Source organism: Sphaeramia orbicularis, chromosome 19 (genome assembly GCF_902148855.1).
Source record: "Sphaeramia orbicularis chromosome 19, fSphaOr1.1, whole genome shotgun sequence".
NCBI lineage: Eukaryota > Metazoa > Chordata > Actinopteri > Kurtiformes > Apogonidae > Sphaeramia > Sphaeramia orbicularis.
The window spans coordinates 16,297,847-16,315,190 of record NC_043975.1 but is presented as its reverse complement, the minus strand read 5'-3'; the positions used below and the strand labels follow the sequence as shown (position 1 = coordinate 16,315,190).

The 17,344-nt window shown below is 33.8% G+C and overlaps 1 protein-coding gene across 1 annotated transcript in view; it reads right to left on the bottom strand.

Moving 5' to 3' along the window:
- Positions 1 to 17,344, bottom strand: part of LOC115410092 (myocardin-like) — a 466,879-nt gene that overhangs the window by 440,975 nt on the left and 8,560 nt on the right. The window lies entirely within an intron of this gene.

Sequence of the window (17,344 nt, the reverse complement as noted above, 5' to 3'; positions counted from 1 at the left end):
GACATATTCTATCTGATAACACTGGGTTACAAAAATTGTTTTTTTGCAAGTTGTCCAGGTTTTTTCAACTGAATTAGGACCATTTTGCACCGCTAAATCCAAAAATGACATCTGTTTTTCTCAATCAGGTCAGGTTTTTTTGCTAATTTGATTTTGAAAAATTTGATCTTCTCACAAAATATAATAATTAATACCAAAATAAGATTGGTAAGCACACTTTATGAAACTTGTGACTTGATTCCTGTTAGGTACAATGGTGTATTCACTGCAGATGTAGCAGAATATGTCAGGCTTATTTTTGCAAGATCTTCTAATCGAAGCCATTTCATTCACCTGTAATATTAAAAAAACCATTAATCATAAATTGGCAAAAGTAAAATCTTCAGAACTTGTTTATTGCAAGAAATATGAAAGAATTTTGTATCATATGATGTGAAAATGCCCATAAATGTAAGCAAAAATGTTAAAAAGCCAATATGTAGCATAGTTCAGAAAGTTGACCTGATTGAGCAAAATTAATGTGATTTTTGGATTCAGCACACCAAAATTATCCTAAATCAGCTCAAAAAACTTAAACAATAAATTTGTTGTTGACCAGTGTAATCTTAGTGATGATAATGACATTCAAACTAAGGTTAGGAGTCTTTACGGCAGGAGTAATTTTATCTCTCGCAGGTTTTATTTTTGTTCCACTACTGTTAAGAATAAATTGTTCATATCTTTTTGCTCGAATATTTATCTCTGTTACTTATGGGTTAATTTTAAACGTTGTACTGCTCACTCAGTCAGAGTTGCTTTTAACAATGCATTCCGTATTATTATGGTTTTTATCGTTGCTGTAGTGCTAGTGGTATGTTCTGTTTTAATAATGTTCGCTCTTATTATGAGATGTTACAGAAAGCAGTTTTGAATTTTATACTGCATTTAAGTCATTCTAGAAATGTTGTGATTTTTACAATTGTTAATTCTGACTTTTATGCAGATTCTACACTTGTTAAATACTGGCACCAGCATCTTTATACTTGCTATTGAAGATAGGGTGTGTGCATGCATGTTGTTTTATATATATATATATATATATATATATATATATATATATATATATAATAGGCCTGTAACGATACACAAAATTTTCGGTTTGGTACGTTTTCAATTTTAAAAGCCACGGTTCGGTTTTTTTTTTCGGTTCGGTACAGGAAGAAAGAAAACTCCTCAAAATGTTTATTAATGCATTTATGAATTTTTTTACATTTTTCCCCCAATTTTTGGACACAATAGAATATAGAAAAACAGGAATAATATAATTCTGCTGCTAGAAATCAAATAGAAAATAAATTATTAATCTTACTAAATGTATTTTTACATTAGTATTGCACTTATCCCTGAAAGGTAGTTTCAAACAAACAAGAAAAATCTAATCACAGTTCTGTCAGTTCACATTCTGCAGAAAAATAACAAAAAAATTCCACATGAAGTGCAACATTAACAAGAGGACAAACTGGTATTCTGTTTAAACAAACTGAAGGGAAACATTAACAACACAATGAACCAAATTATTTATTTTAGGACAGAGAACAAACTGTTTAGGACACTGTGTGTATTTGTGTGTGTGTGTGTGTGTGTGTGCGCAGGGATTTTTTTTTTTTTTTTTTTTGTCGGAGCCGGGGGGTAGGGGGGGCGCGCAGTTATATACCTGGGGGTGCGGTCCATAACTAACATAATGAATGCTGTCGTGAAATGAAAGTGAAACTTTACATACTTTCAACGTTCTATTCATCCCTCTATTACACAGCGTGCGTGATAGACAGACAGACAGACAGACAGACAGACAGACAGACAGACAGACAGAGCTAGTGTCAGTGTTTTAGAACTACCGTAGTTCCTAGGGGCCAAACAACGTCTGTCTTATCACCGTCTCTTTCCTCGTTGTTGTCTTTCACCTGAACCTGAACTGATCCAAACTGGACTGGACTGATGGTGGAGGGTCTTCAGTCTCTTCCTTCCAGGTTCACATCATATTTGTTGGTTTTTTTAACCTTATGTTAGCTGCTATTTCATATTTCGGGTCAATGTGTGCTCCTTCATTATGTCCGTGTGAAACTTGCGCGGAATTAAAGTTCCGCAGCAAATGACGTCTTTCATTCCTTTTTCTTTCTCTCATCATACTGTGCCGTTTGGGTACAGCTGTGTACCAAACCGAACAGGTGTGTACCGAAACAGTTCGGTTCGGTACATGTACCGTTACAGGCCTAATATATAACCCTTTTTATTATTATTATTATTATTTTTTTTTTTATGTTTATTATACTCTATGGCAGGGGTGTCAAACTCATTTTAGTTCAGGGGCCGCATTCAACTAAATTTAATCTGAAGTGGGCCGAACCAGTAAAATAATAACATAATAATATAGAAATAATGTCAACTCCAAACTTTTCTCTATGTTTTGGAGCAAAAAAGTAAATTTACATTATGAAAAGGTTTACATCTGCAAACTATCCTTTCAAAAGATGTGAATCACATGAACAAAACTAAAAAAACAAATGTAATTTTAACAATATTCTGCCTCAGTTTATCATTTCCACATGTACATTAGAACTTACAGATCACAGTGGATCTACAAACACACAAAACATTTAATTACAGGCAGAATATTGTTAAAATTCTACTTACTTCTCTTAAGACATTTCAGGTTATTCACATTTTTTTTTGCAAAATCATGCTTTGTTTTAGTGTAAATGACATGAAAATATTTACATTTACTAAAAGAAACATTTGGAGTTGTCATTATTTCTATGTTATTATGATAGTATTTTACTGGTCTGACCCACTGGAGATTGAATTTGTCTGAATGTGGAACCTGAACCAAAAGGATTGTTCATATTTTAGTGTAATTTTTGTATTTCATAAATTCATCCCAAGGGCCAGACTGGACCCTTTGGCCCCCGGGCCTCATGTTTGACACCTGTGATCTAGATTGTGGTCATGCTATAGTAAAGATTAAGCGTGTTGAAGTTTTAACTGTCAAGCAAATTTAATACAAACTGTTGAAATGGATAGAAAATAAAATGAATTAGGTGTTCTTGGTCACTGTCTGAACCAGGCCTATAATAAACACGGTAGATGAGGTAGAGAACTCTTTTCATTTTTCCGTCTCCTCATCGGTCCAGTCTCAGCCATGCTTTTTATGCTCTATGGGATTATCTGGAAAGACGTTGAGGAAGTATCTGAGCACCCATGTGAGCTAAATGTTCCTAGGTATTTTCATCTTCCGTTAAGCTTCTTTTTCAAATACGGCAAAAACCTGAAGTGAACATAAACACTTTTTTTTTTGCAAAAGTGGAAAAGTTGCTAATTTTGCTGCAAACCACAGAAGGATGTTAAAGATAAATGACTTGGAAGAACTTTAATTCCCTGTCTCCATTTTTGGAAGCAGGTATTTTCCCCCTCCTCTATGTGACCTTAGTTTTACCAAATATCTTTTTCCAGGCTACAAGGCAAAAATGATTACAAACCAGCACAAAATCCTGTTTCTGCCGGACTTTAAACTGCAGATAATATTGGATGGAGCAGCTTTATCATTGTACACCTGTAATTGATGTTTCAGGTATAAACAAGCCCTTGAAGCGCAGTGCTTCTCTAATGTACTTTGTATTACCCTCAAAAGTGGGAATAACCGCTATGTATGAGATCTTTTTTTGTTGGCTGATGTGCCCTTGAGCAAGGCACTTAACCCCCTAAGGCAGCCTGCAGCTTCTAGCCTCTAGTGGGTGTTGTGTTCCTGCATGCTCAGCTAATGATGGGTTAAATGTAGAGGTTCAGTTTTGGTGTGTGTTACATGTCCACATGTACAATATACTGACAAATAAAGACTCTTTTTCTATTCTTTTTAATTTTCATTACACACAGGCACGAAATGGGATGTGACATCATGTACTAATGTCTTTGTTTTCTCTGTCCACATAGATACGCAGGAAACGGAATATTCACTTGAGCATTTTTTAAATCCTTTTTAAAAATCTCGATTTTTGTAAGAAAAAGTTTGTTTACATGTTGATAAAAGGCCCAAACATGGAGAAACATAAACTTAACCCTTTGGTATCCGGGTGCGCTTTTTAGGCACACTTTGGACTTCGTGTTAAAAAGCATCATATTATTTTTCACAATTTAAATAAGGTTAGAATTCAAAAGTTGTTCATTTTTGTATGATCTTTAAAATTCTGGCCACCAACTAAAATTTGCACATTGTAAACAAAAGGAAATTACAAGACTAGCATCTGTCTCCCAAGTGTGCCTAAAACGCACTATTTCTTCCATTATAACCACTGTTTTTGATCCCAAAGCCATTAAGGCATAAATCCTGCTTTTACTGATATCTGGGCTTCATTTGAGAGGTGGGGGTCTAAAATAATTTATTAGCATTGTTAAAGTTGCTGTTAATCATTGACATATGCCAGGCTGCAAAAATCAAATAATATGTAATCCCATTTTTCTGTCGTATTTTGAAAAAAAACCCAAAAAACATATTTTGTGTTTTTTGGATCAAAAATGTAGTAACATCATGATGAAAAGAGATCGTTTAAAGGGTTAAAAAAATCTAAAATGAATGATTATTTAATATGTATGCTGATTAGGGCTGACCTTGATTTACGAAAATAAAATCAAATTACAGCAGAAAAATAAATCAATATATAATATTTAATAGTTTGATTTATAGGTGTGCCTTTTTGGCGCACTTGGTGACAGATGCTAGTGTTTTTGAATATTTGACCTAGCGCCAAAAATAATAATGCAAATTAACAATGTTGGAGTTAATCATTGACATATGCCAGGTTGCAAAAATCAAATAATATGTGATCCACTTTTTATGTAGTGTAATGAAAAAAATTAATTTTTTGTGTTTTTTGTGTCCAAAAAAAAAAAAAAGGTTTTTGTGTACATTACAAACAAGGCATTTAAAGGGTTAAAAAATGTGACAGTTATTGAGTATTTGGTATTTTTATTTACGGCTGAAGTTGATAAAATCGAAAAAAGTATAAATCAATTAAAAACAAACTGAAAATTGTTGACATTATTCCACAAGTGTGCCAAAACGGCACACTTGGTGCTTAGGAAGGGCCTTGCTGGTTGGGATACCGGATGGTTAAGCATGAATACAGACTGACCACATATTGAACTGTATTTATGTTAATAATCTACATTTATATTTAGTTAGTTTAACTCTTGGTAATGACTTTACTAAACTAAGCTTGTGCTGTTATCTCTGTCATAGATGTCTACGGTCATTGTCGACATGTTAAATTCTGACTTAAATTTAATGGAAAACATCATCCAGGTGAATCCATCACCCAAACAAAAAAAAACTGACAACATGTGACTTTGTAAAACTGTGGTGACTTAGCGTACATAAGTCAGCTGAGGGTTTGGGGTTTGCAGCTGCTGTTACTTCTCTAAAAGGATAAACAACATGTTAACCAAGTATATGTTTATAAGAGTGTTAGGCCCCAAATATTGTCCTTTTGAACAGTGAACTGACAAAAGGTTTATGTTGAAAGGAAAAAAAAAATGCCGTTAGTGTTTTCATCTCAATTCTATCTACAAGTGACTAATTTACTGACTCATTTCAAGAAGACATTTACTATAAATAGTCATTTTGGTTCAAGTGACCAGTGGTTTCATTGGAAAACACATAATGCCACTGGAATGAAAGACAAGATGCTGCCTTCACTGCAGTGGAAAAACAAAATGAGTACAGTTGTGTTCATAAGTTTACACACCCTGACAGAATGCACATGGGACGGTCTTGGATGGTCCAACATGACAATGACCCAAAACACAAGGCCAAGCCCACCTGTCATTGGCTACAGCAGAAAAAAGGGAAGGTGAAGGAGTGGCCATCTGAGTCTGCTGACCCAATATCATTGAGCCACTTTGGGGAGGTCTCAAACATGCAGTTCATGCAGGAAAACCCACAATCTTAAAGGAACTGAAGGAGTTTTGCTGAGAAGAATGGGCAGCTTCACCATCTGAGAAAATAGTGTCTCATCCATAACTACCACAAAAGACTTCAAGCTGTAACTGATGTTAAAGGGGCCAAAACAGAGGATTAAGAACTAGGGTATGTCAACTTTAGATCAGGGTCATTTGGATAGTTTCTGTTGTCAGTAGGATTTAAACCAGGGGTGTCAAACTCATTTTAGTTCAGGGGCCATATTCAGCTAAATTTGATCTGCAGTGGGCCGGACCAGAAAAATAATAACATATTAACCTGTAAATAATGACAACTCCAAATTTTTGTCTTTGTTTTAGTGTAAAAAAAAAAACAAAACATTAAATTATGAAAATACTTACTTTTACAAACTATCCAAAAAAAAAAAAAACCCTGAAAAAATTGAAATTGAAATTTAAAAACGTGAGAAAATTTAGCGCAATTTTAACAATATTATTCCTCAATTTATCATTTCTCCATGTGCATTATGGATCATATCTACAAAGAGACTAAACACTGAGGAACAGGCAGAAAAATTGTTCAAATTGTGCTTAATTTTCTTTAGACATTTCAGGTTGTTCATATTTGTTCAGGTTATTCACATTTTAGTGTTACAGTATAGTTTGTCAATGTAAATATTTTCATAATTTAATGTTATTTTTTGCACTAAAACAAAGAAAAAAAATGAAGTTGTTAATTCTAGATTTTTTTTTTTTTTTTTGGCTTAATTCGAGATTTTTTTAATTAATTAAAGTTTGTTTTTTGTTTTTTTGCATAATTGAAGTTTTTTTTTTACTTAATTGAAATTTTTTTTTTTTTTGGCTTAATTCAAGATTTTTTTTTTTTTTTTACTTAATTGAAGATTTTTTTTTTTTTTTTTTTTTGCTTAATTCAAGATTTTTTGCTAAATTTGAGATTTTTTTGGCTTAATTGAAGATTTTTTTTTTTTTACTTAATTGAAGATTTTTTTTTTTTTTGGCTTAATTCAAGATTTTTTCCTTAATTCAAGCTAAATTTTTTTTTTGCTTAATTCAATTCAAGACTGTGGAATTTTTGTACTTGGCAAAAACATCCCAGGGGCCGAACTGGACCCTTTGGCGGGCCGCATTTGGCCCCTGGGCCGCATGTTTGACACCCCTGATTTAAACAGAGCAAACACATTGGTTTGATAATAAATGGCTTCACCCAACCACTAGCCATGAGTCAAAGTAAAGTTTCGGTATTATCATTCATATTGTCTGAAAAATAGCCAAAGAATTACAAATTCCGCTAGGGTATGCAAACTTATGAGCACAACTGTAAGTGTTTTAATTGTAATATTCCAACAAATACAGCTAATTTGAATTCTTTGACAGTGGACATAGAATATATACTTAACATTCTCCAGGTCCACATGATGTGTATCTTGTATTTGTATATTATCTACATATGACATATTTCGGATCAAAAGCATGCAAAGTAGTTTAGTATAATTTTGAGCCACTTTAAACCAACATTACTGCACTTTATCATATATTTAAATACAAGTCTAGTGAATTGTTTTACTAGATATTTCCTCATTTGCTTTTGATGAGGTTGGTTGGGAGCCATGTGTTGACATGTCTCTGCAAAATCTCGAAGTATTCTGTTGGATTGAGGTCTGGTGTCTGTGAAGGCCAAAACATGATTCACAGCATTTCCAGGTTTATGAAACCATTTGGTAAACCTCATAACCTGTGCAGATCTGCCTTGATCAAGGATGGGGGGGATTTAGTTTCTTTACCATATGTATCATTACTAATTTGTATCAGCATGTGCCAAAAACATTCCAGTGGGAGTTCAAATATTGCATGTTTTTCAGGAGATTTCAGCTAGGTTATGTTAATATGATGAATGGGAGGAGGGTGTGTGGTGTGGTGGCCTCAGGATTGTGTATTGTTGTTGGTAATGTGGTCCCGTAGGCTTCATCAAGGTGTGACCCCCCAGCTCATACTTGGGCTGTTTACTGCTTAGATCACAATTAGAATCCCCAAATCTGAGGCAGTGGTTCTAGGAGGTTGTTGGAGGTGGTGTTCTAGGTTGGGGATGAGTTAAGTGAAGGTGTTCCACGTATGGGAGAAGGATGGAGTAGAAGGTTGATAGATGGTCTGTTGTTGCAAAAAGGGAACCAGTCTGTCTATGTTACTATAACAGTGGTCTACAATTTTTTAGAAATGATTTGCTTCAGAGATTAAATGTGCTAAATGTTACGTATTTTAATAAGATTAATTGGAAAATAAATGGCAAAAGTGCCGGTTTGCTGATGTTTTCAAGGTATATGATTTAGTGTAATTACATATATATATTGGTTTATGTACATTTATATAATAGTTTTATAAATCTTCCACTAAATAGAACCTGTAAAGTGAATGTATTCTAATGTGCAGACAGTGTTTTGAAGTAGATCTTGTAGCTCTGAGACAAATATTCCTTTTGAGTCAAACCCATTCTCTCGTTAATTCTTGAATTTCACATTTGACCCAAGGCTGTATCTTGGAAAGTTCAGCCAACCAGCATTTTTGACTTGATTTTTCTTTATCAGTGACTCTCATGTGGTAAAATTTCATTACTTTTATTGTGGAAGCATTTAATGTAATCAGCTGTGGTCAAAATATGTGGGTACACTGCAAAAAATCAAAATCTTACCAAGTGCTTTTTCTCATTTCTAGTCAGAATATCTCATCACAGTTAAAATAAGACATAATCACCTAAAGAGTAACTTTTCAGCGAGATATAAGAACTTATTTTAAGGCAATAGATCCGGAAAATCTTATTTCAAGAAATCTTAGCAAGATCATTTTTATTTGTTCCATTGGCAGTTTATTTATTTATTTATTTGCACATCATAAAACAGCAAGAGAAAATAAGAAAAAACAACAAAAAAACAACATTCAAACAAGTAACATCATTGTGCAGGAGAGGTTAGAAGCCAATAAAGGTTTGCTATTTACATTAATGATCTTTTTCATTGTAATATGATGTTGTCGTTGTTGTTTGTCAATACTTTGTTGTTGTTGTTTGTTTGTTTGTTTATTTGTTTGATTTTCCCTTTGTTTATATGTTGTTGTTTTTCTGTCCACATTGTCTTGTTTACTATTACTAATAAAAAAAGTAAAACAATACATAGGAGAAAAAAAAGAAAAAAGAATAAAAAACACAATATAACTGAAATAATAAACTAAAGTATAAACAATAAAAAGGCAAATCAAATTACAAATCATCAAATACAAATTAAATGATATCCAACCTTACATTGTGTCATGAATTCCAGTCCTTTTCAGATGCTTTTTAAACAATGATAAAGAAGGTGTTGATTGAAGTTCAGGTTGTAGATTATTCCACAGATTTGGTCCACGATATTTTAGAGAATACTGATAGACAGAAGTTTGGCAGTACGGAAGATAATTTTTGCTTGAATTAAGCATAGAAAATCTGCCAATGGAACAGGTGAAAATCATCTTGGTAAGATTTCTTGAAATACGATTTTCAAGATCTATTGTCTAAAAATATGCTCTAATATCTCACTGAAAAGTTACTCTTTAGGTGATTATGTCTTATTTTAAGTGTGATGAGATGTTTTGACTAGAAATGAGAAGAATACACTTGGTAAGATTTAGATTTTTTCCAGTGCAGTGATCTAAAGAACAAGATTACTGACAGAAATAGTGTAAATGGATTTTCTCTGAAGTGCGGATGGACTTCGCCTGAAAGATAGTGTCTGGACTTTGGTCATCCTGGAGAAGTTCAGAGAAGAGTTGCTCCTTCTCTTCAAAAGGAGTCACTTGAGGTGGTTCATCTCCGTCCTGGACACATCCCTGGTCATGTGACCAGGACAGATTTTATCCCATATGGTTTGACAATGCTTCAATGTTCCCATGGAGGAGATAGCCAAGATGAGATAGGTTGGCTTTTCTGTTACTGCCCAGAAAAAACGGATGGATGGATGGATGGATGGATGGATGGATGGCAAGGTTATAATAGTTTTGGATTTTTCATTATAGTTTAGTTTAATTTAGTTTTGACTTTTTTTCTCTAATTCAGTTAGTTTTAATTAGCTTTTAAAGCATGTTTGCTAGTTTTTATTAGTTTTCGTTTTCTTGTAAATGCTTAGTTTTAGTTTAGTTTTAGTTTTGTCGTATCTTTTCTCTTCTTCGCCCTCGTATTCAAATAAATCCCAGACAGGACTCTGAGCTTTCTCCCAACTTTAGTTTCCAGGTAGAGTGGGGACCAGAAGACGACTGGAAACCACAAGTGACGGACCATGAAGTGCCGTACGGTGCTGCTAGCTAAAATTGCTAGGGCGAAATAAATCAATTTCGAATCAATCCGACATTGACAAAGACGAAAACTAAGGGAATTTTATCCAGAAATTTTTATCTGTTTTAGTCAGTTTTGTAAGCACACAATACAGTTTCAGTTAGTTTTCGTTTTGTCTTTTAATTATAGTTTTTATTTATTTCAGTTAATGAAAATGTTTTTTCAATTCTAGTTTTCGTCATTTTGTTAGTTTTCATTAACGATAATAACCTTGATGGATGGATGGATGGATGGAAAGGTTTTAATAGTTTTGGATTTTTCATTATAGTTTAGTTTAATTTAGTTTTGACTTTTTTTCTCTAATTCAGTTAGTTTTAATTTTTTAGAGCAGGTTTGCTAGTTTTTATTAGTTTTCGTTTTCTTGTAAATGCTTAGTTTTAGTTTAGTTTTAGTTTTGTCGTATCTTTTATCTTCTTCGCTGTCGTATTCAAATAAATCCCAGACAGGACTCTGCTGCTTTCTCCCAACATTAGTTTCCAGGTAGAGTGGGGACCAGAAGACGACTGGAAACCACAAGTGACGGACCATGAAGTGCCATATGGTGTTGCTAGCTAAAATTGCTAGTGCGAAATAAATCAATTTCAAATCAATCCGACATTGACAAAGATGAAAACGAAGGGAATTTTATCCATAATTTTTATCGGTTTTTGTCAGTTTTGTAAGGACACAATACAGTTTCAGTTAGTCATCATTTTGTCTTTTAATTATAGTTTTTATTTATTTCAGTTAATGAAAATGTTTTTTCAATTCTAGTTTTCGTCATTTTGTTAGTTTTCGTTAACGATAATAACCTTGATGGATGGATGGATGGATGGATGGATGGATGGATGGAAAGGTTATAATAGTTTTGGATTTTTCATTATAGATTAGTTTAATTTAGTTTTGACTTTTTTTCTCTAATTCAGTTAGTTTTAATTAGCTTTTAAAGCACGTTTGCTAGTTTTTATTAGTTTTCGTTTTCTTGTAAATAATTAGTTTTAGTTTAGTTTTAGTTTTGTCGTATCTTTTCTCTTCTTCGCCCTCGTATTCAAATAAATCCCAGACAGGACTCTGCTGCTTTCTCCCAACTTTAGTTTCCAGGTAGAGTGGGGACCAGAAGACGACTGGAAACCACAAGTGACGGACCATGAAGTGCCGTACGGTGCTGCTAGCTAAAATTGCTAGGGCGAAATAAATCAATTTCGAATCAATCCGACATTGACAAAGACGAAAACTAAGGGAATTTTATCCAGAATTTTTATCTGTTTTAGTCAGTTTTGTAAGCACACAATACAGTTTCAGTTAGTTATCGTTTTGTCTTTTAATTATAGTTTTTATTTATTTCAGTTAATGAAAATGTTTTTTCAATTCTAGTTTTTGTCATTTTGTTAGTTTTCGTTAACGATAATAACCTTGATGGATGGATGGATGGAAAGGTTTTAATAGTTTTGGATTTTTCATTATAGTTTAGTTTAATTTAGTTTTGACTTTTTTTCTCTAATTCAGTTAGTTTTAATTTTTTAGAGCAGGTTTGCTAGTTTTTATTAGTTTTCGTTTTCTTGTAAATGCTTAGTTTTAGTTTAGTTTTAGTTTTGTCGTATCTTTTATCTTCTTCGCTGTCGTATTCAAATAAATCCCAGACAGGACTCTGCTGCTTTCTCCCAACATTAGTCTCCATGTTCCCAGGTAGAGTGGGGACCAGAAGACGACTGGAAACCACAAGTGACGGACCGTGAATCCAATATTGACAAAGATGAAAACGAAGGGAATTTTATCCATAATTTTTATCCGTTTTAGTTAGTTTTGTAAGCACACAATACAGTTTCAGTTAGTTATCGTTTTTTCTTTTAATTATAGTTTTTATTTATTTCAGTTAACAAAAATGTTTTTCAATTATAGTTTTTGTCATTTCGTTAGTTTTTGTTATGACCTTGATGGATGGATGGATGGATGGATGGATGTTGGAAGACGTGCATTTTGGCCTTCTGCTATCAGGCTAATCCGTTTCTTAAAGGTTCCTTTGAAAGGGTTGTTCGGTTAACTGTGTAATCCAGGAACATTTTTTATAACCACTTATTTAAACATCTTGTGTCGTTTTTCCTTTGTTTGATTTTATTTGAATTAAATTTCTCAAACAGTTTGATCCTTTTTAATCCCCCCTTTTATCCGTCTTTTGTTATTTGTACAGTTTTATGATTTTCTCTGAAAACATTTTGTAAACTAATATTTTAACCATTTTCTCTATAAAGTGGTTTATTATACTGCTACAGTCATGACTCTATGATTGTTTATTAGTGATGCTTTTCTGGTGCTCGGAGATTAGCCACCTTTTCATTTCGAACTACGTCACCGGTTGGACGAAACACTAAAGCGAGTAAGAAATTGGAAGCATGTGTTTTGTATGTTTCAGCCTGGCATACCAACATGATCCTGTTACATGTTTTCACTACATTTCATTCAAATCCTGCAAACAAAATTATGATGTGCTGTCATAGGCGGGAGAAACTCATGGAACCTGTCCATGGTCAAACATGAAGTCAACCAATCTATCTGTTGTACCTGTGATATCAAACCATCAACTTAAACAAGAAGCAGACTTGGGGAGGGGGGGGTAGTAAGAGCCTCCCCTATGATTGAATCAGGTCAATGAGCTGAATATCACATTTTTGATCAGAACACGGGGTGCATAGTAGGGGTAACGTCACCGCATACTTTGTGGTGAGTCATCGGCTGGAGGAGGAAAAAAAGTGGGTATGGGGTGACCTTATGATGTTGTAATTCAACGTAGAACATGTCACTTTTTCTAAAAATAACAGCCAGTTCTGACTGAAATAGCAGCTCTATTTCTGTTTGGTGTTTCTGTTGGACGCCTTGGGTGCACTCTCTCTCCAGGGGTGTGCATGCTAGCGAAGAAGAGTGGGAGGAAAGGGAGGGAATGTGTTGTTTTGTTTTTCATTCTTTCCCCCTAAAAAAAGAGGAGGGGGGAAAAAAAGAAGGGAGCAGCCGGAACCATTCTCAATCATCCTTGCAAACTGCCCACAGTTGTCTAAAACCATTAAACTCCCAGTCTGTCACCAGTCTTCTCCTGCAGTGGCAGAAACCAAACGCATTCTTTAGTGGGAAAGCTGGTCATTTGATTTAAGATCGGGGTCCCGGTTAGCTCGGATCTACAGTATGTCATCCCAGTCGACGGTGCGCTCTAATGACTGGAAGCAAATTGATACCATTTGTTTCAGAAAGTTCACCTTGGCCTGGAACACAAGGTTTAAGCTTACAGCGAAAGCCCTCGATGTGTTACGTGATTACGATGAAGGTCAAGAATTATATCATTTTTCACCGTGATTCTTTTTGTGCCGTCCAGTTGGATACAAAGAGCTATGAATCACCGCTGGACGAATATATTACTCATTCTACTTAAAGTGAGCGGTGCGGCCTCTTCGACCTACATCACCCCGTTCACCCCTGCGCTCCCTCTGTGGTCTGCAGCTGATGGTAAACGTACTTACAGGACCCCCTGTTTAGGTTGACTTGCCTTTAAAAGCCTCACAGCTAAAACAACTTCCTCGAGCCTTTTTCTGTCCAAAACACAGAGCACACCCAGCAGATATCAGCAACATAGGCTGACAGTGATGTGTGATTGTATACGAGAAGCACAACAACAGAGCTGTTCTTAGCGCTGGCGGCTTATGTATGTAGAAGAAAAATACAGGACAGGAAAGTTGGATTTTTTTTTTAGCATTCAAGCAAAATGTTAATCCTAAAATTAGAAATGAATGCAAAACGTTAAAGATGTTATCCATTATTGCCAGCTGAACCCGTACCTTGTACTGTCTTTTATGTAGTTTTTATGCTGAGCTCTTGCAACTCGTTTATCCAATGCACTTTTTCTGCAAATGACAAATAAAGTAATTATGATTCTGATTCTGAAAGTCCCAAAAATCCACTGGCGACCATAATCATACACTTATATAAAATGTTTAATACCTGTTGATCCACTAATCCCATCAGTACATGTAAGTAATTGGTTTAAAATACAGTTTGTCATCTTTTCATGGTCATCAGATATGACCCATTTGGACGTTCAGAGGCTCCGTAGTTACCATGGAAACACCGTCATCTTCTACAACATTGATTCACCAGTAAAACCCATGGAGTTGGATCAATGACAGTGGATGGACACACTTATTTTATGTTCAATTAATATATTTTGCAGAAAAAAAATAATCTTTTTCTTCAGTTTTCTGTTTCGGATATAATATTCCTCAACTTTAATCTGAGCTTTAATGAACATCTACATAATCAGTACATTAACCCTTTCATGCATAGCGGTCACTGCAGAGGACAGTTATTCTACAGCTGTTCTCCTATATATTCATGGATCTTGCTGTTTTAGTTCCATATCAACCAACACAGTGGACGCTTATGCATCATCCCATAATACACTGCAATTCATACCGTTACTGTAACTTTGCTGTTCTTGAGAAACCTGATCTGTAGCAACATATTTGAGTGTAAATCAATTGCTAATTGTCATTAGACTGTAATTAACTGTTTTATTTTGTTTTTTAAACAAGAAGTTGTTGTGTTTTGTTGTTTTTTGCAAATTTTTTGAGTGCGTAATAACTACTATTATAGTATGTTAAAATGTGAGAAAACATCAGATTAGAAACATTAAAAAAAACATTTATTTCATAGTTTTCACACAGTATGACAGTAAATACATGTTTCTTCGCTTCAAAAATTAAACGCATGGTGTCCAACAACAACAATATTAACAATAACAATATTATTCCTCAACTTATCATTTCTCCATGTGCGTTATGGATCAGATCTACGAAGACACTAAACACTGAGAAACAGGCAGAAAAATTGTTAAAATTGTGCTTAATTTTCTTTAGACATTTCAGGTTGTTCATATTTGTTCAGGTTATTCACATGTTAGTGTTACAGGATAGTTTGTAAATGTAAATATTTTCATAATTTAATGTTATTTTTTGCATTAAAACAAAGAAAAAAAAGTTGTTAATTCTAGATTTTTTTTTTGGCTTAATTCAAGATATTTTTTACTTAAGAGAAGATTTCTTTTTTTTTTTGCGTAAATCAAGATTCTTTTAACTTAATTGAAGATTTTTTTTTTGCTTAATTAATTTTTTTTTTTACTTAATTAAAGATTTTTAATTTTTTTTTGTTTACTTCAAGATTTTTTTTTACTTAACTGAAGATTTTTTTTTTTTTTTTTTGGCTTAATCCAAGATTTTTTGTTAAATTTGAGATTTTTTTTTTTTTTTACTTTATTGAAGATTTTTTTGGCTTAATTCAAGATTTTTTCCTTAATTCAAGCTAAATTTTTTTTTTGCTTAATTCAATTCAAGACTGTGGAATTTTTGCACTCGGCAAAAACATCCCAGGGGCTGAACTGGACCCCTTGGCGGGCCTCATTGGGTCCCTGGACTGCATGTTTGACACCCCTGATGTACAGCACCATTTAAATGAACAAGCATGGTGAAACTAGCACGGAATGTACTTTGACGCATACTGTAGACCTTTGAAGAGACAATTTGGCCAATTACTGTTTATGACTAAAATTAACAATTACGTGGTTCCTGGCGTTGTCTGCTGTTACTTATGTTGAGGATAACAGTGGATCAGCAAGTTAGAAACCCAAAACAATAAGCTATAACAAAAATAATAATATAATAACCTATAAATAATGACAACTCCAAATTTTTGTCTTTGTTTTAGTGTAAAAAAAAAACCAAAACATTAAATTATGAAAATACTTTTATAAACTATCCCAAAAAAAAAAAACATAAGAAAATTTTGTGCAATTTTAACAATATTATTCCTCAGCTTCTCATTTCTCCATGTGCGTTATGGATCAGACCTACAAAGACACTAAACACTGAGGAACAGGCAGAAAAATTGTTAAAATTGTGCTTAATTTTCTTTAGACATTTCAGGTTGTTCATATTTGTTCAGGTTATTTACATTTTATTGTTACAGGATAGTTTGTAAATGTAAATATTTTCATAATTTAATGTTCTTTTTTGCACTAAAACAAAGAAAATAAAATTAAGTTGTGAATTGTAGATTTTTTTTGGCTTAATTCAAGATTTTTTTTACTTAATTGAAGATTTCTTTTTTTGCGTAATTCAAGATTTTTTTTTACTTAACTGAAGATTTTTTTTGCTTAATAAATTTTTTTTTTTTTACTTAACTAAAAAAAAGTTTTTTTTGCTTAATTCAAGATTTTTTGCTAAATTTGAGATTTTTTTTTGCTTAATTCAAGATTTTTTTTTTACTTAACTGAAGATTTTTTTGGCTTAATTCAAGATTTTTTCCTTAATTCAAGCTAAATTTTTTTTTTGCTTAATTCAGTTCCAGACTATGGAATTTTTGCACTCGGCAAAAACATCCCAGGGGCCGAAATTGACCCTTTGGCGGGCCTCACTGGGCCCCCGGGCCACATGTTTGACACCCCTGATGTACAGCACCATTTAAATGAACGAGCATGGTGAAACTAGCACGGAATGTACTTTGACGCATACTGTAGACCTTTGAAGAGACAATTTGGCCAATTACTGTTCATGACTAAAATAAACAATTATGTGGCGTATTCTGCTGTTACTTACATTGAGGATAACAGTGGATCAGCAAGTTAGAAACCCAAAACAATAAGCTAACATGGGCTAAAAGGCTGTGTGGAGCTGCCAACCTTCCATATTATACATAGTAATTTGCAGCTTTAATAGCAAATTAGTGTTTTTGTAGCCTAAACCTAGCAACACATAAGAAGTAGGAAATGAAAGCAGGGAAAATAGGGTTGGACGCCGGTGCAAATTCCAGGGATGTACAACAATGCAGTTCGGTAGTCAATAGTGAGGAGTTTATTTTCAGCTCAGGCTTGATTTGTTTTCTTTCATGAGTCAAATAACCAGCGAGCGTCTGGCTTGAGGCTCAGCGCAGGCCTCGCTCTGTAATGTACTGTATATGTATCTTGTGCAATCCATCCGTCATGCGCTCAGTACATCTCCACATCAATTT